This window comes from Dama dama, chromosome 22 (genome assembly GCF_033118175.1).
Source record: "Dama dama isolate Ldn47 chromosome 22, ASM3311817v1, whole genome shotgun sequence".
In the NCBI taxonomy this organism is placed as follows: domain Eukaryota; kingdom Metazoa; phylum Chordata; class Mammalia; order Artiodactyla; family Cervidae; genus Dama; species Dama dama.
In genome coordinates, this window is record NC_083702.1 from 8280944 (window position 1) to 8306570 (window position 25627).

General features: G+C 45.3%; 1 long non-coding RNA gene across 1 annotated transcript in view; it reads left to right on the plus strand.

The window, feature by feature from the left end:
* The first annotated feature begins 16103 nt into the window (after positions 1-16103).
* The window catches only part of LOC133043547 (uncharacterized), a 76076-nt gene continuing 66552 nt past the window's right edge, over positions 16104-25627 (plus strand). The window contains exon 1 of the long non-coding RNA XR_009689721.1: positions 16104-16373. This is a non-coding gene — a long non-coding RNA (uncharacterized LOC133043547). The remainder of the gene's footprint in view (positions 16374-25627) is intronic.

Sequence of the window (25627 nt, forward strand, 5' to 3'; positions counted from 1 at the left end):
GTGATTCTTCACTTCCTTCTTAGCTCTTTTATGCTAAATTTAAAGAAGACATTTTGTCTTAAGTTATCTAGTGGGCATGTTGGTGTGATTTTCCACCATGACCAGAATGATAACATTCATTGTTTGTTGTCTTTCCCCGTCCTCCACTTTGCCCCAAATAAAATTGTGAGCTCCAGGAGGCAGAGGCTTTTACCTTTGTTCACTGATGAAACCCAAGTACCTAGACCAGCGCTTGGCTTATAATAGGTATTTTAAATTTTTTAAAATTTATTTTATTTTGTCTCTGCTGGGTGTTTGTGTTCTTTGCTGTATACGGGCTTTCTCTAGTTGCAGCAAGCAGGGGCTACTCTCTAGTTGCGGTGCATGGGCCTCTCACAGCAGTGGCTTCTCTTGTTGCAAAGCACGTGCTCTAGAGCTCGGGCTTCTGTACTTTCAGAGCAAGGGCTTAGTTTCCCCATGGCAGGTGACATCTTCCCAGATCAGGAGTTGAATCCAAGTGCCTTGCATTGGCAGATGGATTCTTGACCATTGGACCACCATGGAAGTCTTCTCGTTGTCATTATTTATTCAGCCAGTGGACAGGTATTTACTGAGCACCTACTATGGGCCAACTCAGACTTGGAGAAGTGCATTGCTGGTGAGAAGGGGCACGGGCCTCCCAAGAGCTCCCTGAAAGATGGTAGGCACTTGCTGCAGGGCAGGTGGGAAAAGCAGGCCTTTTTAGAGGCGACAGACTCTGGGCGATGAAATAAAATTCATATTTTAAGGTAAGACAAGAAAAGGTTAAGCAAAAATTTTCTCTGCTCGTTTGGACATCCTCCCCTCTAGTGTGCACTAGGCATCCGCATTATGTGTTAATCAGACCTCCCCCACGGCGGGGTCTCCTGCTCAGTCGCTTCAGTCTAGTCCGACTCTTTGTGACCCCATGGACTGTAGCCCTCCGGGCCCCTCTGTCCATGGGATTTTCCAGGCAAGAATACTGGAGTGGGTTGCCATGCCCTCCTCCAGGGGATCTTCCCCACCCAGGGCTCGAACCCGCGTCTGCTGCCTTGCAGGCGATTCTTCACCGCTGAGCCATTGGGGAAGCCCAGCAAACACTCAATAAACCATAAAGATCTACTTTTCTTCTTCTGGCACCAGCCATATAACTCCTTGGAAGATGGCATCATTTAAAAAATATTTCACTTATTTATTTACTCATGTGGCTGCGTCAGGTCTTAGTTGCAGCATACGGGAGATTCCAGGAGGGGTGACACCCCGGGACCCTCACCTTTCCCACTCCCCACTGTGTTGCAGTGTAACTTGAAGATTCTTTTCATCCAGGGAGAATCCTAGCTGTCCTCAGGTCTTCTGGTGGGGGGGTGGTGCTTACTTCTCCCCGATTTATCAATGAATTTTCTTCCTGAACAAATAAACAGTGCTTCTCCTGAAAGGAATGCCAGTGAGTATGATTTTCTCCATCTCATCACCATCTGGTTTATGCCACAGCCTTTAAAAAACATATATTTATTTTTAAAAAATTTAGGGTACACTCTACAGCATGTGGGATCCAAGTTTCATGACCAGGGATTGAACACATGCCCCCTGCTTTAGGAGTGCAGAGTCTTAACCACTGGGCCACCAGAGAAGTCTCTAGGCCACAGCTTTAAGTTCTTTATTTTAATTCTCATTAGTCATCCCAACCCTTCAGAAAAGGCAGAACACACTGTGTTGTGGGGAAATAGACACAGGAGAGAAGCAGAAGCAAGAAGCTCTGTGCTGGGGTCTTTGGGAAGAAGGTGACATGGCCCAGGTAGTCCAGACTCTGACCCACACGGAGGGACAGGGTGGCCCCCAGCCATGCTGGAGGTGAGGGACCCACACAGACAGTGAAGACTGGGCAGACCTGAGCGGACGTCCACACTCCCACCGTGAGTCACAGGAAGCAGAGGCTGAAGGCTGTTACCATAGGCGTGTTTAGCCCTCATTTTACACGGGACAAGAATGACCTCCAGGGACACTCGGTAAATGACCTGAGGTTGTCTGGCCATCAAGGCGGAGCCAGGCTGGGAACCACACCTGCCTCTCTCTGCCTCTCTGCTCTTGAGTTTCTTGCAACGCATCTGTTTCCTACTGCTCTCACCAGGCGCATTTGGTTCACCTTTGAGTGTCTGTGATTGATTAGCATGACTCTAATCAGCATTTTTGCCGCTGGTTTTTACTGCACTCCAGTTTTCTGAGACTTGGGGAGCAGCCAGACCTTGAGTACCCCTGTCCATTCAAGCAAGACAAGCTAACCACTTGAGCGTGAATTTGTAGACTAGCAGCCCCTACAGGCATGGAGTACATCAAGGCTGTATATTGTCACCCTGCTTACTTAACTTATATGCCGAGTACATCATGTGAAATGCCAGGCTGGATGAAGCACAAGCTGGAATCAAGATCGTTGGGAGAAGTATCAGTAACCTCAGATATACAGATGACACCACTCTTATGGCAGAAAGTGAAGAGTAACTGAAGAGCCTCTTAATGAAAGTGAAAGAGGAGAGTGAAAAAGCTGGCTTAAAACTCAACATTCAAAAAACTAAGATCATGACATCTGGTCCATCACTTCATGGCAGATAGATGGGGAAACATTGGAAATGGTGACAGACTTTATTTTCTTGGGCTCCAAAATCACTGCAGATGGTGACTGCAGCCATGAAATTAAAAGACGCTTGCTCCTTGGAAGAAAAGCTATGACCAACCTAGACAGCATATTAAAAAGTAGATACATTACTTTGCCAACAAAGGTCTGTCTAGTCAAAGCTATGGTTTTTCCAGTGGTCATGTATTGATGTGTGAGTTGGACTATAAAGAAAGCTGAGCACCAAAGAATGGATGATTTTTGAACTGTGGTGTTGGAGAAGACTCTTGAGAGTCCCTTGGACAGCAAGGAGATCAAACCAGTCAATTCTAATGGAGGTTGGTCCTAAATATTCATTGGAAAGACTGATGCTAAAGCTGAAACTCCAATACTTTGGCCACCTGATGTGAAGAACTGACTCATTGGAAAAAACCCTGATGCTGGAAAAGATTGAAGGCAGGAGGAGAAGGGGGTGACAGAGGATGAGATGGTCGTATGGCATCACCGACTTGATGGACACGAGCTTGAATAAGCTGTGGGAGTTGGTGATGGACAGGGAAGCCTGGCGTGCTGCAGTCCATGGGGTCACAAAGAGTTGGACACAACCAAGTGACTGAACTGAACTGAAGAGGCAGGGAAAACATAGAACACTGGCCTAGTCAGGTGGGACTTCTTAGGGAGAGAAACCAGTACAACTGGATCTCCGACTCAGACCACAAACAGAGCTCCTAACTAGTTGTTATACCAATCCCAGTTTGCAATTTGCCCCCTGAAGCAGAGGGCTTCAGGCACGGCTCACCCAGAGGTGTGAATGATATTCTGAGAACCTTGCCTCTCTCCTCGCCTTTTGGTCCTGCTTGTCATTGCTAGGCTTTATTCCTAAGTCACTTAGTTGCTCAGTCATGTCTGACTCTTTATGACCCTTTGGATTATCCCGCGCCATGCTGCTGTCTTCATGGGATTCTCCAGCCAAGAATACTGGAGTGGATGGCCATTTTCTCCTCCAGGGGATCTTTCTGACTCAGGGATCGAACCGGTACCTACTGTGTCTCCTGCACTGCAGGCAGATTCTTCACCTGCTGAGCCATCAGGGAATACCTTTATTCCTGTCTTCTCTTGCCACCTGACCAAAAAGTGGCCACTGGCAGCCCTAAGCCTACCTTGTCCTCATGGCTTATGAAGTTAGAGGAGAAGACAGCATCTCTTCTTAATGACTCTGGCTAGAGTCCCAGCCAGGGAGCATTTGGACTGGTCTGGTTTGGTTGCTTCCCTCTCCCGGGGTATGCAGTAGGTTGGCCAGAATTTGATTGTATGGGCTCTTTGAGGGTAAGAAGCGATGCTCAAATCCATGGAAAGAGTACAGACTGAGAAAGATTTCAAGGAACTAGGCGTGGGTCATTCCACAGAAGGTCTACAGAGCTGGCATCCGCTTGACCTTCCGGGTGCCACCTCCTGGCAACATCTGTTTCAGCCAGATGGCTTCTGGCTTCAAAGGATAATGCAAAACTCAAATGAGTGTAAACAGCGAGGACATGTATTTATTAGGTCACACAACTGAAAGTCCAGCAACTGATCAGCCTCCAGGGGTGATAAAATCAGCTGCTCAATAAAGCTGATTGAGGGGGAAACGAGGGTCATCTCAACAAATGATGCTGGGATAGCTGAATGTACACGCACATGGATGAATGTAAACCGTCACCTCATGCCATGCGCAGAAGCAGACTCAAAATGGATCATGGATGTGAATGTAAAAACGAAAACTATGAAGTTTCTAGAAGAAAATGTATGAGAAAACCTTCATGACCTTGATTTTGGGCAAAGATCTCTTAGATGCGACATCAAAAGCACAACCTAAGGGACTTCTGTGGTAGTCTAGTGGTTAAGAACCCACCTTGGAACACAGGGGACACAGGTTCAATCTCTGGTCGGGGAAGTAAGAATCCCACATGCTGCAGGGCAACTAACTAAGCCCGCACACCACAATGAAAGATCCTGCACCATGTACCTAAACCGACACAGCCAAAAAATAAATATACATTTTTTAAGAAGCACCATCCAAAAGAGCATAAGAAAAAACTTATACATTGGGACTTTATTGACATGAAAACTAGTTTTTCAAAAGGCACCATTAAAAAAGTGAAAGATAAGCCACAGAACTGAATATTTACAAATATTAATACAAATATTACAAAAATTTAGCCAAAAGGGAAATTCCCTGGTGGTTCAGTGGTTAGGACTTTGTTCTTCCACTGCAGAAGTAATGGACTCCATCCCTGGTCAGGGAACTAAGGTCCCCATGCTATGGGGTGTGGCCAGATTTTTTTTAAATATAAATAAATAGATGTGCATGCTCGCGAAGTCGCTTCAGTTGTGTCTGACTCTCTGTGACCCTATGGACCACAGCCTGCCAGGCTCCTCTGTCCATGGGGTTCTCCAGGCAAGAATACTGGAGTGGGTTGCCATTTCCTTCTCCAGGGGATCTTCCCAACCCAGGGATCAAACCCACATCTCTTAAGTCTCCTGTGTTGGCAAGTGGGTTCTTTACCACTAGTGCCACCTGGGAAGCCCCCAAATAAATAGATACTTAAATAAATAAACATACACCCTATGTTTATTATTACCATATGACCCAAGCAATGCCACTCCTAGGTATCTATCCAAGAGAAATGAAGATGTTCCCAGCAGCATTGTTCTCAACAGCCCCAAACGAGCAGCACTGCAAGTGTCCATCAGCTTGTGAATAGACCAACATGTTACACTGGTACCTTAACAGACAATTATCCTCCAAATGAAATTTTTCTGTGCAAGGTAGTTTAGAACACCGGTTAAAGGACTCTGGACTTACTTGCTTTGTACCCTCAACACACTTTAATTCCCTGAGCCTCACTTTTTTCATCTATAAAACTGAAATATGAATACTTACCTCATACAATTACAGAGAGAATTAAACGAGGGAATGTAGACATTGTACCTCAATTAGTGCTCAAAACAGCTGTTTCTGTATCAATTTTACTTGAACAATTAGGGGAAAGTCATAAAATTTAAAAGGGAATTTAATTACTTACTTTTATATGAAAACAAAAACAGATAACACATGTATATGGTCATCTCGTATATGGAAAAAATATATATATATGACTCATACCTCACATCATGCCAAAAATAATTTCTAGCAGGATTGCAGATCTGAAGCTAAAATAAATAAAAAAAGTAAAGTTTTTAGAAGAAAACATAGAAGGATATCTCTGACTTTGGAATAGGTGGATCTTTTGCAAACAGGGGGCTTCCCTAGTGGCTTAGAAGGTAAAGCATCTGCCTGCAATGCAGGAGACCCGGGTTCGATCCATGGATTGGGAAGATCCCCTGGAGAAGGAAATGGTAACCCACTCCAGTACTCTTGCCTGGAAAATCCCATGGACGGAGGAATCTGGCAGGCTACGGTCCACGGGGTTGTGAAGAGTCAGACACGATTGAGCAACTTCACAACTTCACTTGCAAACAGGAAACAAAAAATGTCAATCATGAATGAAAAAAACCTTTAATGAATTCTATGAAAACTAAGAAACTGTATTCATCAAAAGACACCATTAAGGGAGCAAAAAAGACAACTCACAAATATTCTCTCTGTATATATCTGATAAAGGTCTCAAAGTCAGAATTTTAAAAGAACTACAAATCAATAAGCAAAAGATAGAAAACCCAAGAGAAAAATGGGCAAAGATTCGAACAGACACTTCAGAAAAGAAGCTATACAAATGCCAAATACAGAAAGGTTCTTAACTTCATTACTCTCTAGGGAAATGCAAATAAACTACAGTATAATACCACTCCACTTGAAAGTAAAAAGGATAAAAAAATATAAAGTGTAGACAAAGATATGAAGGAACAAGAACTCTCTGAGTGACAGTTGCTCCAATTACTTTAGAAAGCTAACTAGTAGTAGATACTAAAGCTGAAACTATGCCTCCCCTATGACCCAGCAAATGCACTCTCAGCAGAAATATAGGCATGTGTGTGCATTTTTTCTATTTCAATAAAGGTGAATCATCTTTGCGTTTTAATATCTGCTTTGCTAAGAATTAATTTTTATGACTTTAAAAGGGTATACTATGAGTTAGTTACTGCTACAATAATTCTACAAACCACGCTGCTCTACATTTCACTGGCTCACAGGTCTATGCTGCCGCTTATTGCTTCAGTCATGTCTGACTCTTTGCAACCCCATGGATTGTAGCCCACCAGGCTCCTCTGTCCAGGGGGATTCTCCAGGCAAGAATACTGGAGTGGGTTGCCGTGCCCTCCTCCAGGGGATCTTCCCAACCCAGGGATGGAACCCAGGTCTCCTGCATTCCCGGTGGATTCTTTACCTTCTGAGCCACCAGGGAAGCCCAAGAATACTTGAGTGGGTAGCCTATCCCTTCTCCAGGGGATCTTCCTGACCCAGGAATCCAACCAGGGTCTCTCGCATTACAGGCGGATTCTTTACCAGCTGAGCTACCAGGGAAGCCTTCGCAGGTCTATGGGTCAGGTAGAAAGTTCTGCTGAACCTGGCTGTTGTAGACATGTCCATGTTAAACAGAAGACGTGGATATGAATATTCATAGCAGCACAGCGTGCTGAAACATCACGCTGAAACAACCCATGTCAGCTGACTGGATAAATTTATTTTAATAGATTCATACCATGTAATGAGAATGAACAAACTATAATCACACACAAAGATTATGGCCTAATCTCACTAACATAGCTCACAGTAAAATAAACCAGACTTAACATACCTTGGAGTGTATCATTTCATTTATATACAGAACAAAAATGGAACTAATCTATGCTGTTGGACATCAAGACAGAGGTACCTCGGGGTGGCAGTGAACAGAGGGGGCATGATGGGGACTCTGGTCTTGTTCTCTGTCTTGATCTGGGTGCCGGTTAAGTGTGTGTTGGCTTGTGAAAATCCTTTGCGCTATAAGGTCATGATAATATCCCTTCTCTGTACACTTCTGAAGTGTCTATATGTCGATAAAAGGAAACAGAACAAAATCAAATATGGATATATTATGACATCGAATTCAAAATATGCCCAAACAAGAGCCTTAAGGAAACTTCATGCTTGCTGCAGGCTTTCTGGCTTCTCCTAGCAGGGCATGTAATCCTTTCTATGAAATTTCTTTGGCGGGAACATCTGAAGGTACCACTTCCATTTCCCGTGGTGAGGTTTTGAGGGCCATCGTCAGGCGCCCTCCACCCAGAGCTTCTCGAAGGGGCTGGGGTTCCAGGGTCCTGGGCCAGTGCTCACAGGACTGGGGCGAGGCCAGTGAGACGTGGCAGGGCAAATGCATGGTCAGAGCCTGTCTGTTCTGTACTTGAAATTTGGATATTTTGCTAATCATTTTTGCCATTAATTTCGTTTTTTTTTTTTTTTAATTATTGTCTTGATTATTGAGGGTTTTCTTTTGGCGTCCACTTGAAGTTTGCGTCTGATTCTCCTCGCCCTAGCCTATGACAGCCTGGTTGGTCAGCTTTCATTTAAGAAAAAAAGAAAGAAAAGCCTCAGCTAGTTTTTATTTTTGAAGCAAAATCTTTATGTTCCCCAAGCTGTAAGAAGTTTCAGTTGGGTTTCACTCTCACCCTTTTACGTGTTCTTTCGTCTAAGGGGTAAGGGGCTAACAACTTTTCACCACCAGGAGGCGCCAAAGAACCGTTGATAAAGCCGAACTTTCAAGGTGTCAGCCGGGAAGATGTTCCCCAGGCTGGATTCCTTTTCTCTGACAAAAACCCATCCATTTTGTGATTCGCTGTCTCTCTACAAGGGACTGTCTCCAGGAGGCTCCAAATACATGAGCCAAATTCAATATAAGAGTATGCTTGGATTCTGTCCCCAGAATATCCAAGTAAGAATATTTATATTGGCTGCAATGATCAGAAAGCCAGAAGAAAGTCCCATGGGGGCTTGAGCTGGTCAGACTTGAGTTTAAATCCTGGCTTGTGTAATGTGGGGCCAGGAATCATGATAGGGTGACCAACCCTCTGGATTTGCCTGGGGTCGTCCTGGTATGGGGCTACCCAGGTGGCTCAGTGGGTAAAGAATCCGCCTGCAATGCAGGAGACCTGGGTTCAGTCCCTGGGTTGGGAAGATCCCCTGGAGGAGGGTATGGCAACCCACTCCAATATTCTTGCCTGGAGGATCCCCATGGACACAGGAGCCTGGCGGGCTGCAGTCCATGGGGTTGCAAAGAGCCGGACACGACTGAGCAACTGAGCACGTACACGCGTCATGGTTTTAGCCCTGAAAGTCCTGCAGCTCATTCTCTCAGTTCCAAACAACTCTCTTGATCCTCAGTTTTTCTGATCTGTAAGATGGACATGGGCTTCCCTAGTGGCGCAGTGGTAAAGAACCCGCTTGCCAATACAGGAGACCCGGGTTTGATCCCTGGGTCCAGAAGATCCCCTGTAGTAGGAAATGGCAGCCTACTCCAGTATTCTTGCCTAGGCAATCCCATGGACAGAGAAGCCTATAATCCATAGGGTCACAAAGAGTTGGACATGACTTAGCGACTAAAAAACAAGATGAACATGATGTTAGTACCTACCACTGGGGGAGCTGAATGAAAGAATGATGTACCTAGTAGGTGCTGAATGAAAGAATCTGCCTGCAATGCCGGAGACACAGGAGACCTGGGTTCAGTTCCTGAGTCAGGAAAATCCCCTGGAGGAAGGCATGGCAACCCACTCCAGTATTCTTGCCTGGAGAATCTCACAGACTGAGGAGCCGGGAGGGCTACCGTCCATGAGGGCCGCAAAGAGTCAGACACAGCTGAGTAACTAAGCACATACATAATACTGCAGAGAGTTGCAGGCATGGCCTGAGTTCCTATGAAACCATTTAAACAGAGCCCCAGAATTTTCATCACCCTGCTCATGCATTCGATTCAATCACAACAGCATTTGCTGAGTGCTTATTAACTATCAAGAAATTGATAGCAGTTTAGCAATTATGGGTACATTTTTTTCAAGTGCTTGACACTACTCAAGGATGTTATGATCTCTGGGGACAAGCAAAAACAAAGTGGTTACAGAATACAGGGGAAAAAATAATCCAAGGCCATTGCCAGTGCCCTCATGGATCCTAATTTAACTCTTGATTGGAAAACAAGAGTTGTGGTCTCCTAACTTATCACCTCAACCCCATTTCAGTCTCCTTCCAATCCAATCAACTATCAGGTCACTCTTAAGACACAATTTGGATCCTGTTTTCAAAAGCTCAATGCCCGTCTGGTCTTGGCATTCTTTCCTTTTTACAACAGGGCCTCTGCCAAGGCTTGAAAGCCTTCTCTCTCAAACAAACCAGACAACTCCCTTGCTCAGATATGCCCCACGTTGTCCTTCCTCCATGCTGTTACTCACAGTGTGCCCTAAGCTGGAGGGCCGCACCTCACTCCCTGCTTTCAAACCTAAACTCCTTCACGTGATCTTACTGGGTTCTACCAGACACGAGCTCTCCTTCTCTTATTTCATTTCTACCATCCTTACAGCATTGTTCAGATTGGTGCCATTTATAGTGCCAGCAGAAATATCAATAATCTCAGATATGCAGATGACACCACCCTTATGGCAGAAAGCGAAGAACTAAAGAGCCTCTTGATGAAAGTGAAAGAGGAGAGTAAAAAAGTTGGCTTAAAACTCAACATTCAGAAAACTAAGATCATGACATCTGGTCCATCACTTCATGGCAAATAGATGGGGAAACAATGGAAATGGTGAAAGACTTTATTTTTGGGGGCTCCAAAATCACTGCAGATGGTGACTGCAGCCATGAAATTAAAAGACCTTTGCTCCTTGGAAGAAAAGTTATGACAAACCTAGACAGCATATTAAAGAGCAGAGACATTACTTTGCCAACAAAGGTCCGTCTTGTCAAAGCTATGGTTTTTCCAGTAGTCATGTATGGATGTGAGAGTTGGACTATAAAGAAAGCTGAGTACTGAAGTACTGATGCTTTTGAACCGTAGTGTTGGAGAAGACTCTTGAGAGTCCTTTGGACTGCAAGGAGATCCAACCAGCCCATCCTGAGAGAAATCAGTCCTGAATATTCATTGGAAGGACTGATGCTAAAGCTGAAGCTCCAATACTTTGGCCACCTGATGTGAAAAACTGACTCCTTGGAAAAGACCCTGATGCTAGGAAAGACTGAAGGCAGGAGGAGAAGGGGACGACAGAGGATGAGATGGTTGGGTGGCATCATTGACTCGATGGACATGAGTTTGAGCAAGCTCTGTGAATTGGTGATGCTGCAGTCCATGGGTCACAAAGAGTTGGACATGACTGAGTGACTGAACTGAACTGAGAGTCCCTGTTCTTGATTGCAGGCCAGGATTGTCTATTTCACTTTTTAATATCTCCTCTAGTTCCTTCTGTGTAGCCAACAAATGTTTATTGAATTTTAGCCAGAGTTTTCATTTCATTTCATCTGTACCCTGACTGTGGTAGTTTCTGGCTGTGTGATAGCAAATCGAGTTCCTTAATTAACCTCTCAGTCTCGGTTTCCTCATGGAGCAATGAGGATCACAACAGCACCTACCTAAGGTTACCACAAGAATGAAAGAAGACTGCACTCAGAATGCTTAGCAGTGTGCTTGACACTCTGGAACCATGGCTTATCAGAGAAGGGAAGGATTCATTTAGACTGGAGGAAGAGTGGCGGGCTTCCTGGAGGAAGTGGAATGTGAGCTGGGATACGAATACATAGAGATACAAGAGAAGGTATTTAGGGAGAGGGACCAACCTGAACAAAGACTTAGGAAGAAACAGGGAAAAGCAAGAAGAGCTGAGGGTAGGGCTGATCAAGACCTGGGAAATGGAAGTGTCCTGGTAGTCCAGTGGTTAGGACTTCGTGATCTCAGTGCCATGGCCCAGGTTCAATCCCTGGTCAGAAACTAATATCCTGCAAACCATGAAAGTGTCAGTTGCTCAATTATGTCTGGCTGTCTGCAACTTCATGACTGTGGCATGCCAGGCTCCTCTGTCCATGGAATACTCCAGGCAAGAATACTGGAATGGGTAGCCATTCCCTTCTCTAGGGCATCTTCCTGACCCAGGGATTGAACCCAGGTCTCCTGTATTGCAGGCAGATTCTTTACCAAGTGAGCTACCAGGTAAGCCCACAAACCATGTGGCGTGGCTAAAACACAAACAAAAAAGACCTGGGAAATGCCTTTGGAGAGATTCCCCAGGAAGAGAGACAGCAAGGAAAATGACAGGTGGAGTAAATCTTTCAGGGTGATGGATTAGCAGATGAGAAGGAGGGGAAAATGGGTCTCCAGCAGTTTGTTGAAGGTTTCTGTCATTGGATTTGCCCATTTCAGCAACAGCAGCAAAATTAGAAGTGGCAAGTTAGATGGGTGACAGAATTGAATTGGCCTGTGTTTACAGCAATTTGCAGCAAAGGATGGAAATGCACGAAATGACAACTACTGCTAATTACTAGGAGGGTTAAGCTAAAAATCCCATATTTGTGTTAAGTAATTAAAGGTGTACAAAAAAAAGAGTGAATTTGGCTTAGTAGGAGACTGGGGCGGCGCGCGGGGGCGGGGGGAGGGGGATTAAAGGAAAGAAGGTGGAAAAGATTGGTTACAAAGTTAGTTTGAGCCAAAGGGTCAGGGCAGCCATTAAACCTGGTAATGTAACCTTGAAGCGTGCTCATGGATGGAGGGGTCAGACCAGGGAAGGCCAGGGTTTCTCTGTGCCCTGTGCTGGTCTCATCACACCTGGGTGTTTAAGGTCGTCACATTTTGGCTTCAGTGAACGAAAACCCAAGTGGGAAGGGAATGAATTGGCCCCCAGGGTTAGACCCAAATAGTGCCCCTTCCAAGTTTCCTTAACGGGCCAGTTCACCCATCCCCCAGCTGCTGCACTGGCAGCAAAGGGTTCCCAGATGCCCCAAATTCTGGAGAATTGCCCTCAGCTGAAGGGACTAGCGTTGGTGAACTTAACCCCTTCAGAGCCCATGGCTAGTGACTGAGTGATATTGGGGAACACAAAGCGGCCCCATGGTGAGGATAACCACGTGGCATGGTTTATGCTCCAGAGCTCTCTGGGGTGGATCAGGCCAAAGGGTGATTTGAGCCTTACTTGGCTCTTTTCCTTTCCCTGTTCAGCTTCCTCCCTTATATATTTTTCCTCCCTCAATAATCCCAAATCTCCCTTACAGGCAGGCTCTAAGGACCCTGACTTCAGACATCTGTGAAGTCAGCCAGAAAATGGCTGGACCCAGGCTCTCCAACAGACGTCACCTGCTGTGGCCTTTACGGTGTCTCAGCTCTGATAGTTCACAGGTTCTCACCTGGACTTTATTCTCAAGCACGTTATTTCCTGTGGTCTCCGGGTCAGTCCCAGGTGCAGAACTGGACCATTCGGCAGCCTCACTGCAAGAACTTCTCCTTCCTGATAGTTTCAACAAAGGGCCCAGGAATTCTGATTGTACCGCCTTGGGTTACCTGCCTTTCTCTAAATCAGTCTCTGCAGATGGTGGAGGTGGGGAGGGGAGAGCAGTGCTTTGATCAGGACTGGGATAGAGTCAGCTCCTTAGCCAAGTGTGGGGAGGAGTGGTTCCCCAGGGGAAAATTAGGGTCCTCTTTCCAGAAGAGAAGATGTCTGATGGAAGGACAAAAATAACACATGTCCCTGATGTGCTTGTGCTCAGTCGTGTCCAACTGGACTGTAGCCCACCAGGCTCCTCTGCATGGGATTTCCCAGGCAAGAATACTGGAGTGGGGTGCTATTTCCTATTTCAAGGGATCTTTCCGACCCAGGGATAGAACCCATGTCTCTTCAGTTTCCTGCATCGGTAGGCAGGGTTCTTTATCACTAGCGCCACCTGGGAAGCCCCACAGTATAATCCAGAGAAAAAACAAGAGTCAAATTGAAAGCAGAAACCATTAATTGCTCTAGATACAAGTTTCATTATTTTACTTACTTTTGTGAAAACCTTCCTGCATTGCATTACCAATAAAAAAATAAATAAATAAAACCCACCAGCAGCCATTTCTATCTTCATGTCTGTATCCCTAATAGAGCCTGACAAACTGAAGATGTACCCCCCCCCTCCCCGAGTCACTAGGATAGTGTGGTGCGTGGAAACCATCGTCTGAGGAATGGTGACAAGGAGGACTTAATCCCTGTTGTTTTGGGGACTGGTAAGAGGGTGTGGGAAAGGCAGCTTGCTGGTCATCTTCAAATATTTGGAATGTTGTCATGACAAAGTGGGATTAGACGTGCTCTGTGTTATCTTCAGGGCATGACGTTAGGATTTACGGTCAGAAACTAGAGGGAGGCAGATCATCCATAAGAAATATATATGCACACCATATATATGATATTCACACACACACTCACACACACACACACACATATATATGTATACAATTTAAGTTGTCGTAAGAGAAGAAGAGGCCTGAGAGGTGGTGAGTTTGCCATGTTTGGGAAGCTGAGTAGGATGTTACCCTGCTCATGGCTAATAACACACGCTGTGGGACTTCCCCAGTCGTCCAGTGGTTAAGACTCTGCTCCCCAATGCTGGTAGTGTGGGTTCGATTCCTGGTTGGGGAACCAAGACCCCACATGCCATGGCGTGTGGCCAAAAAGTGAAAAAACAACCCAACAAAACACACAGCTGGGTTTCCCTCTCCCCCCGGCTGTTCCCTGAAGGCTGAGTGTAGGTAGACTCCATCGGGAACGTGCCGGCCAGGTCTTGTCCTGGGGAAACCGGCCCAACCCCGGTGATTTACACTGGCAGGGCTGTTGCCTCGTACCTCTGGGCCCTCTGGTTAGTCATGCTGCTGGGGATCATCTGCCTGGTCACCTCAGCGTGTGCCTTCACGTCCCCCAGTCCGGTGAGAGAGCACCCGCAGGGCAGTGATGACCTCGTCTGTCTTACCCCCTCAAGAAATATTTGCTGAATAAATAATTTTATCAGGACTTTCATGGAGGAATTCTTGCCTTGGAGGAAGGTATGTGACTAAAGGACCACAGGGCTCCTGCCTGGAACTACAAGATTCTATGACTGCAGTGATACTGAACTTGAAACTGACAAGATAGATGAATAACTGGGAAGACCCAGGGCCCCTTCAGCTTTTGCAGCAGTGGGAGGGGGAGAGGCACCCTCTCCTGCCTTTCCTCTGAGAGTGACACCAATGGGCAGCCTCCGGAGGCTTTTGGGGGAGAGCAGGGGGTGTAGTAAGAATTCCTCTGGGGTGTAAAACGATCTGCCTCTTTTCAGCCTCTGTGTCATCACGCCGCTCCTTCCTAAACCTGCAAGAATGGTCTAGCCCCTTCTTCCTGTAGCTGCAGGTTACTCCCCCCTCCTTACTCTGTCTGGTGACACCATCCCCAGGAAGCTTTCGGGAAAGCACTTCCCCCTCTTTCCACCCGGCCAAGTTGGAGTTATTTCGCCTTTTCTGGGCTCCCGCCCATTGCTGGGGGGAGGGGAAGCAAATGGCTTGCTTCCCTCAAGGCACTTACCGCAGCGAACCTGGCTTTCCTTGTTTCTCTCTCCCTTTTAGCCCGCTTTCTTTCTCCTTGTTGAAGCCATGGACCAAGCTCCTGTGTGGCCTTTGCGCCTAACGCAGGACACACACACACACACCCCGCACCGCCCCCAACCCCACACCCATTTGCTATGAGAGTGGATGCCGGATAGAGTAGGACATCAATCAGCATCTTATAATTATAGAATTACAAGAGTCGTCTAGTGCAGTCCTCCCTTTTACGGATGCTCTTCCTGAAGTCTCCTGATACAGGCTTTTGGGTTAATTCTGTTTTTCTTCTTGAAGCCCAAAGCACTTTTGCTGTTAATGATCTCAACATCCTGGGCCGGTAAAGATGGGGTAGGTGGGTGCCGGTATCCTCCCCTTTACTGTAGTGGAAACTGACTCAAAGAACGAGACGACGGGCTTCGGTGGGGCGGGGGCTGTAACGGGAATTCAGGGCTCCAGGCCAGCGCGGAATTTATTGTGTCTCCTTTCGGGAAGCGTGAAAGTAAGTAATCGATTTATGAGCCCCAGGCGGGGATCCTTCAGCCCCCTAGAAGGATTGTGATAGGGTCTAGAGGATTAATGAACTAAGCGCTGGGAGGATTGACCCCTTGGCAACTTGGCCAGGTCTGGCCGGGTCCGCCGCCCTTCCCTTGACTGGATGACCAGTGAGTTGCTGCCTCTTTAAGGCCCCAGCGCCCCGCCTCCGGCTCGTCTCCGACCTCCTCCCACCTCCTCACCGCCACTCCGCCAGTTCCAGACTTCCCTCTACAGTGAGGTCATCTCCCCGCTGCCCATTGGCTGCGCTGGGCCGTCAGTCACAGGAAGTCCCGCCGCCACGCTCGCCTCCCTTGTAGCCCTCTCGTCCCCGCCCTCCTTTTAGTCCGTGGCTCCCGGCCTCCACGAGGCCTCTGGTTGGTCAGCACTGCTGTCACTCCTCCAGCGGGCGTGGCGTGGTGCGGGGGGCGGGAGGCGGGTGTGGTAGGAGGGCCCGCAGCTTCCGTGGCTGAGAGGAGCCGGCCCAGGCCGTGTCTGTGGTGTCCCCGCGGCGGCAGCGGTGAGCGCGACCGTCCCATCCTTCCCACCCTCTCAGCTCCGCTCGCTGCACGCCCTCCGCTCGCGCCGACTTCTCCACAGCCCCGCGCGTCCCGGCTGGACGCTGAGCCTCGGGAGGAGACACGCGCGGTTGAGAGCCGGAGCGGGTACCGCCGCGGAGCCCGGCCCCGGAGGAGATCGAGGCGGTGAGTGAGAGTCCGGGCAGGGGACCCCTCCCCCACCGCGGCCCCGCCCCGAGCATCCTTTCTTCGGGCGACCCCGCCACGCGCGCCCTCCGGGGGTCGGGCTGTGGGCCGTCCTCGCCCCTCGGCCCCTTCCCCACCGTCGCCCCGCTTCCCCAGGCTGGGGTCGTACAGCCGGGGCCGGCGGCGTGGGGTCGCGAGCGGTCGGTGCACCTGTGCGCGGCTGGGCCGGGCCGCGGGGGTGTGGAGGCACGGAGTTTCGCGCCCCCGCGGCGTCTCGGGCTTTTCGTGACTGCAGGGACCAGGTGTCTGTCGGGCGCTTTCTCCTGGATCTTGTGCAGACCCTTAGGATCCATGTGCAGTTCCCAGGATTCCCAAACAAGGACGTCTCACCTGGACTTTTTGACGCCTGTGTAGCTACCTGAATACTGCCAGGTGTAAGGGATGCGGCAGATCTGAAACTTTCCCCTCCAACAAAATGTTTGTCAGGACACTTCTAGTATATTCCCTAGCCTGGCGAGAATGCAGAAGCATTGATTCTCTGTAGTTGCTAGGGCTGGAGTTTTCGAGTCAGACTCTCAAACCTGCCGTTTGCCAGCTGTGTAATCTTGGGCCTCAGTTTCCTCATCTGAAAATTAGGGGTAATAATAGTATCCATCATGGGGTCGTTGTAGGAGTTAAAATGTTTGACACCGCGCTTGCCCACCTTAGTAAAGGCCCAAGCAGTGTTTGTTTTTATGATATTGAGAACCATGATAGACCAGCATGTGTGTGTAAGCCCCAGCACAACTTGGCTTTGTCAGGGTTTCTCTGTTTTCTCTCTGTTATGCAGCATAACTAAAGGGCAGTTTGGTGGACAGTTAACTGCTTACCACCCTATACTTGGCATGAAGTGTGTGTAGACAGGAATGTGAAATACGTCACTTAACTCTAGCAGTGAAATTACACCTAGTGTCCTATATGTTTACATACTTTAAAATCCATAAGATGTCTGAAATGTGCCCCCCCTCCCACTTGCCAGTTTTTTAGCTCTTTTCAGGGTTTTTTCCACCTGAAGCCAAGGTCTGAAGCAGAATCTCTATTTAAAATAAGAAGTTAAATTTGCATGTCTGTCTTTGGAAGATCCCCCAGACTCCACATTTCACTTATGCAGTTTTACTGTTGAAAAGCAGCCACCTCCCAGAGATGAGGTGACAGCCAGCTGGCCCACGGCCCTATGACTGTAGGGTGGGGAACCTTTGGCTGAAAGTTACTAAGCTAAATTTTGCCTGGTGGTGTTCGCATTTTGCACAGCGAATCAGAGGGCTTTATGAGCCTCAGTTTCTTTTTTTTTTTGAGCCTCAGTTTCTTAATGAAATGTTTTAGAAAGAAGCAAACCATTACTGCTTTTTTCAAAAACACATGCATAGAAAAACCGGCTGTAGTATAGTTCCAACATTTGCTTCAGTTCTTTGCCAGTAACTCTTAAGAAGAGCTGCTGTTTAAAAAGGCTTCCAAAAGCCACATCCATTAGGATACCATTTTTTATTTAGCATGAAATCATGTGAGAGTATTCTGTATCGCATAAGCCAAAAGTATTTATTGCAGACTTTCTGCGTCCTTAGTGCTATGTCGAGTGCCATGAGGAAGGGATTCAGAAGTACAGAGGAGCATCTCGGCCCAGAAAGGGCAAAAACACAAAGTTTGGTCACCCAGGAGTGATTATGGGTACTGCTTAAGTAATGACTTCATTCATTCATTCAGTTTTTGTTTCATGCCTGTAACGTGCCAGGTGTTTTTCTAAAAGCTGAGGTTAAGAAATGAGTGAGGTATATGTTCCCTCCTCATGAGGAACTCACAGTCTAGTGGGAGAGACAAAGTGACAGATAGCTATAACACACTGACAGAAACTCCAAAGACAAACCCAGAACTGTGTGGGAGAGTCGGGGGAACTTTTCCTTTGGTTTTCAAGGAGAGGATGGCCTTTGAGCTGAATCTTTTATTCATTAGATAAAAGAGAGGAAGATCATTCCAGAGAGGAATAACTAAACTTGAAAACTGACAACTGTTTGGACCATAAGTACGAGCCCTAGGTAAGGGGAAAGAAAACTGACATTCTGCAATGCTCACTACATAACAGGCATCAAGCTAGGCTTTTAATGCATTGCTTTAATCCTCACAGTAATTCTGTGAGGTAGATTTTACTTCCACTTCAGGATATGGAAACTGAGGCTCAGGGTGTTAAATAATTTGTCTAAGGTTACACAGTGAGTGACAGAGCCAGGACTGGAATTCCTAACTTAAAAGTGTAGTGAGCTTTTTTTTTCTTTTAACATTCTGTTTTGTTATAGAAGTACTAAATAATACAACATACTTCAGTTAAAAATTGCTTTCTGTGAAACAAATTCATATTTGATTGAGTTGCTTGGACTTGTATAATAAATATAGGCTATTTTTAAAAAATCAAATGGTATTTATTTTACACTTATAAATGTGACATTTACTAAAAATTGTGGCCCATGAAAACATTCAGTAAAAATGGAGAATACGGAGACAGATTTAAGCGGGGGCACTTTAGGAAGTAAACAGGTATGGACTTTTCTTGAGACTGCAGCTTCAATATTTATTTAAATGTAAAAGAAAAACATATGCAGACATCTAGCCAATTAAATAGACACGACGAAAGGGGTAAAACAATTTTTGAATGCTTAAATTTTACAAAGGGGAAACTAGGATTTTGAAGTCCTGTTAACAAAGATTGTTGTATTATATTTAGAGAGACCACCATGGCAAGGGCATATACTGGACTGTAAGCTCCGTAAGGGCAAGAATATTTGTTTTGTTGTCAGCTTCAAGCGCGGTTCTGGGACATAGCATTTGCTCAGAAGTCTATTTCAGAAGGCCTCTGAGACAGAAAAGGGAGGACATTGACAGAGTACAGATGAAGTACTTTAGGCATAGGGAATAGTTTGTAAATGGATACGTTTTGGAAGAAAAGAAACAGTGGACAAAGGGGAATAGTCTGTTGGCACAGTTCAGCAAATATGGGCACTGTTTATTTCTCAGGCTTCAGGGAGCTTTGAGAATTGAGAAAACAGTCTATCTCTTAAGGAGCTTCCAGTGTTAGAGAATAAGTGTCTGCTATTAGCTGTCTACCGCTGTCAATTGCCGTGTAACAGTTATCCCCAAAGATAGGACTTAAGATGGCAATAAACATTTATTACCTCTCACAGGTTCTGTGAGTTAGAAGTTCAGGAGCAGATGGGCTGAGTGGTTTTAGGCTCAGGGGATCTCAAGAGATTGCAGTAATATGTCACCTGGGTTGCAGTCCTCCAAAGGCTTGATTGAGGCTGGCAGATCCTCTGTCAGGGAGGCTAATCAATATGGCTGGCAAGTTGATGCCAGCTATGGAGGGAGGTCTCTGTTTCTCTGCACGTTGGCCCCTCCACAGAGCTACTTGCCTGCCCCTCCCCCCCGCCCCCGGCATGGCCACTGGCTTCCCCCGAGCGAGTAATCCAGTAGACCAAGCCGCATCGTCTTTTATGACTTTGCTTCAGAAGTCACATACCATCCTTTCTCCAGCATTCTGTAGGCCACTTGTTGCAGGAAGCGATTACACAGGGATGTAAATACCAGGAGGTAAGGGTCATTGAGGGTCAGCTTGGAGGCTGGCTGCCATCGTGGGAAGCATAGAAAAAGCTAAGTGTTGGAAGAAAGCACAGGGTGCTGGGGTAGGGGAGGGAAAGAGGGAGAGAGGAGGGAAGGACTCAGAAGAGGGAAAGATTACCTTTGGGATGATGAGGGAATTGGGGAAGTTTTCATTTTTTGAATAGATAGTTGCAAATGTTTATTGTGTGCTTACTGTGTGCCTTCCACATGGTAGGCTCATTTGTGGAGATGGATACTGAATTAGGGCCACCTGAATGTTTTTAAGTAGCCTAGACCAGCATTGACACTAAGGACAAATATTTGATCTTTATGTACAAGGTGAAGGTGGAGTCATTTTTCTGATGTTGAAGAAAACAGTCACTTATCAGAGAGATAGATAAGCAGTTACAGAGTGTAAGTAGTTAAGAGGATAAATACTAGAGCCAGACCGTCTGGGTTCGAATCCTGGCTCCACTGCTTGCCAGCTCTGTGTGTGGTACTGTGATCCTTCTGCTGCTTTATCTTCTCAGTGACTCACTAACTGTAAAATGGTGATGATAATGATGCCTGCTTTATATTCTGCTCTGAGGATCGAAAACCTTAAATATGCCAAGTCCGTGGAACACCTTTACATGCATCATCATCATCATGATTACTTTTTGGCAGTAACAGAACTGACATGAGTGAATGAGGTTGGAGGCAGAGATGAATGAATATAAAATGATGTATTCAGAAGGAGGCATTTAGATGTCAATCATTGCTGCTTCAGCATCACTTTTTCCAGTTCAGATACCTACATCTTGATAGATTTTATTTCACCAGTTGGAGTGAAAGCAGTGGTTTTATTAGTTGAACTCCACAGTTAAACAAGACCTCAGGAGGTACACAATTTGCCTGTTAACGCATTGTTGACCAGGGTATTTTTGCAGAAACTAACGCCTATGGCATTAATATGTCTCTGGTCAATAATGTGTTAAGGGTATCTCATACCCTCTTGTTGTCCCTCTTGATCCTGGGCCCTCTGTCTGCAGAATGGGTTTAGTCAGAAGCAGTTCTTACAGTTTCACAGGCTTCAAGAGAGCTTAGAGGTGGATCTAGGCCCCAAAGTAAAAATACCTAGAATGAGAACTTTTGTGACTGAGTCACAAAAGAATCTGCAAAATTCTTAAAGTTATTGACTTGTCACTTCTGTGAAGAGGAGAGATAAGTGAACTCGATGTCGCTAAAGGTGTTGAAGCAGAAATTGGTTGACCTGCCAGGGTGCCTTACTTGCTGGTCAGTCATGTCTGACTCTTTGCAAATCCGTGGACTATAGCCCGCCAGGCTCCTCTGTCCATGGAATTCTCCAGGCAAGAATACTGGAGTGGGTTGCCATGCCCTCTCCCCAGGGAACTTCCCTGACCCAAGGATTGAACCTGGGTCTCCTGCATTGCAGGCAGATTCTTTACCATCTGAGCCGCCAAGGGTGCCTTGGGTGGAGCTATTTGCTGAAGTTGCCTTCAGTTCTGCGGTTCAGTGACTCAAATCCAACTCTCATTGTTTAGTTGAAGGGAGGCTCTGAGGAATTAAATGATTTGAAGTTCCACAACCGTCTAGTGGCTGAGCTGGAGCAGTTCCTCACCCTTTGTTTAAGACAGGCTAACACAGCAGTAACAAAAGGCCTGCAGAATCCTAGGAAGACAGAGTTGTGAAAACAATTTTTTTTCTTTTCTTCAGATACCGTGTTTTTCCTTTTGCGGTATATTTGACTCATTTGCTTCTTACACTTATTCTTGTTAATAAGCATTAAGACATCATTCCCTGTATAAATGAGTACAAGTAATCAGTAATTTGGGTAGCTCATTTTAAAATCTGGAGTGTATACTCTGTTACTGAATTTGAAAACAGGTGGGCTATTTTCAGGTTTTTGATCTCTGAAATTGTGAGAATTTCAGTTTGGTTTGCTGAAAAAAATCTTTGTTTTGATATCAAAGTTAAAAGTATTCTGGGTATAATTTGAAAAAAAGTTCTAAACTTCCTATCCAGAGAGAGTAAAATAATTAGTGAGGTAACATGTCAAGTGTAAGGGCAGGAGCAGAGCTAGACACTAACAGTTATCAGCTGTGTAACCCTAGACTCACCACCTAACCTTCTGCGACTCGCCTTCCTCATCTGTAAAATGGAGTTAATAATTCTTAGAACATGAGGTTGTTATGAGTATGGAGAAATGTAAAGGTGAGTAACAGTGACGTGTGCTTTATTAGTCACTGTGTTGCCTCACTAATCCTCCCACCGGCTCTGTGACATAAGTACCAGCACCATTTTACAGATGAGGGTAGAGAAGCTTGGAGAGATGAACTGAATTAGGAAGCCCACAGTCAAGATTTGAACTCAGGTCTGTCTGTGAATTAAAAGATGGTGACTCCCCTCCATTCAGTGTTGTTGTTCAGTCCTGTGCCTCCAGTAAATGTGTGTTCCTTTTCACTTTCTTTTGCATGGTTAGTGAAAATGTCTATACAGTGAGAGTTTTTTATGGTAGTAATCACAGTGCTACCGCTCTCAAAATATTCTTTGGAATATTCCTTATATGCATTCAATATCTTACTGCCGTTCCTGAAATGGAAGGCTATAATAGTGACTTCACTTAAGTTGCACAATAAATACTTACTAAATAAGGGCATACCAAAATATCCAAATTAAAATTTTTTGGTCAGTGTTTCAGTATCTTTGTAACTGTAAATGGTGTAAGTTATGCCAGAGTCTCTTAATCGTGGTTAATTTGTACATATTTTCACTACCACAGAATTGACAGGAATGTGGAAATTTGCCCTCTCATACTTTAGGACAGGCCATATTGCATGTTGGTATTAGAATGGTGTTATCGTGGTTGAAGCTGGCTTTATTGTTGATTTTATATTTCATTAAATGATGGATATCTTTAAAGTCTTTTAAAATTTGCCACATATATGTTGTCTTGGATTTTTTTTTTTAAGGTAGAGCTAGGGAAACAATTCAGAAATGATGAGTTAGGACTATTTTCTTCCTTATTCTTGATACATGTTATAATCACTTTCTGTGAACAATCACTTGAAGTGAAGCTTCCATCCAGGGAGCATTACATTCTTTAATTCTTACATACCAGCTTAATGCCCTGAGGTCATGCAGTGAAGGCAAAGAGGTCGTGGTATTTTAAATTATATTTTATGGATTCAGCGAATCATTTCACATTATCTTGTTGATATTTCCTTTCTCTTCAGATTTTTTTTTTTTTTTTTCTGGGCTGAGGGTGTGCGGGGTGTGTGGTCCTGGAATAGGAATAATAGGGAGCCAAGAATATAATGAGATCATAGGCTAGTAATTTGAAATTAAATACATTTAAAATTATTTCCTTTACTTAGTAGAAGTTCGCAGAATGGTGTGGTTCATATGTGTGATATCTGTCATGGATCTTTGTATACATTGAATCAGTTATTTATTTAATCATTTTCATGACTCAGTCACTCTGTAGCATAATTGACCTCCCCCTCTCCCCTCTTTTGGCTTTCACCTGAAAGCTGATTCTGAAGGTGAACCTTGCAGAAACAGTATGTGTGAAAACTGGGTATGACTTGTAGAATTTGAACAAGCTATTCATGACATTTTATTTTCAACGTGTTTAATAACCTGTTGGGTGCCTAAATAAAACTGAGATAATTATAGTGTAACCTTTTGTTCTATTTGGAGAGTGTTAAGGGATTTTTGAATACCCTCCAAAATTCACCTTCATCAAGTGAGCTTAGAAAGCCCTTTCTAGACCAGGAATTCTCAAAACTTTATCTGCATGACAGTTCCTCCTCCTCCTGGCCAGTCTTTTTTTTTTTTTTTTAAAGCCTAGTAGACTTTCCCTGCTGTTTGGAGATAGTAGTGATGAATTTTAGAGTTGAATGCACCTGTTTTCAACTGTGGCTCTACTGCTCACTGGCTTTGTGATCTTGGGCAAGGGAATTAATCTTTCTCAATCTCTGTTTCCTCCTAGGGTAGATGTAAGGAGTAAATAAAGTTACATGTAAAGCATTTAGCACATAATAGGCATGTAGTTCATGTTAAGTTTCATAGCACCCAGAATTTTGTAACGCAAGTCCCAATTGCAGCTGAATAGTTGTGTAATTATTTTATGTTTTTCTTCTCGTAAACTTCACGAGGCTGTCTCTTCATGACTCTTTTCCTGGCATGCAGCATAGTGCTTGGCAGGCATGTAATAAATGCTCAGTAAACACTTGTTGAATGAATGAAAGTGACTCACCTCCTCTTCTTAACCTGTCCTCCCTTGCCTTAAATTACAATGTCCTGAACTTACTCTCTTTGGCCCAATTGAAAATTAACTTGTTACTTGAAGTTTTGCCTATTAAAGATAGGAGCTGGGGGAGGGGGAAGGCAATGTACGGATGAATAACAAGAAAAAGAGTAGAGCAATATTCACAGTCAATTCTATGTACTCTGGATTTTCTGACCCTCTCTAATCTGGTGTCCAACCCCATATTTTACCAGAACAGTTTTCAGTGAGGCCACTACTGACTTGCATGTTGCTGAGCCGTTGGGTTGTCTCTAGCTTAGTAAAGTGGTAATGTTTCTTCTGGTTAATCAGGTTAGAGCTTTGGAGTCATCTTCTCTTTCTTTCCCACTTCACATTCACTCCATTGGCAAATCCTCTTAGCTTCTTCCATAAGCATGATCTGATCACTTCTTACCGCCTCCCTTGTCTAAGCCATCTGTATTAGTTTCCTGTGGCTACTATAATAAATTACCAGAAACTTGGTGTCTTAAAAAGACAGTGCATATTTATTCTCTCACGGCTCTGAAGGTCAGATGTCTGAAACCAGTTTCACTGGGCTGAAATCAAGGTGTCAGCTGCAGAGCTGCAGTCCTTCTAGAAGTCTTAGGGGAGTCTGTTCCCCACCTCTTCCAGCTTCTGGTGACTGCTGGCATTCCTTGGCTTGAGGTGGTGTGTCTTCAATCTTCAGGGCCGGCATTTTCAAATGTCTCTCTGCACGTCTTCTCCTCTTGTTTGTCCCATCTCTGCCTGCCTCTTTTATAAAGAAATTGCATTTAAGGCTCACCCAGATAATCCAGGATAACTGCTCCATCTCAAGATCTTTGACTTAATCATGGCTGCAAAGATCACCCCCTTTTCTGACATACAAGTTCTAGCGTTAGGATATGAAGGATGTGGATATCTCTTATGGTACCATTTTCAGTCTACTGCATTCTGCCCTTTGAACCTCAGAGGTTCGTATTAGTCCCAGAAGCAAAATACATTCATCCCATTTTGACATTTCAGAGTCTCAACCCATTGCAGCATCAAGTCCAGAATCTCATCTAAATATCATCAGCTCAGAAGTGCAAAATCTCATCATCTAAATCGGGTGTAAGACTCTGGGTGTGATCCATCTTGGGGAAAAATTTCTATCTGTGGGCCTGGGAAACTAGAAAACAAGTTATGTGTTCCCAAAATACAGTGGTGGGACATGCAAAATATGACTGTCACAGACATTCCCAAATCCAAAAAGGAGGAGATACAAGGAATAAGTGTGTCACTGATTCCAGGCAGTTTCAGAATTCAGCAGGGGAAATTTCTCAGGTTGCAAAGCCTGGAAGTAAACTTCTGTGGCTAG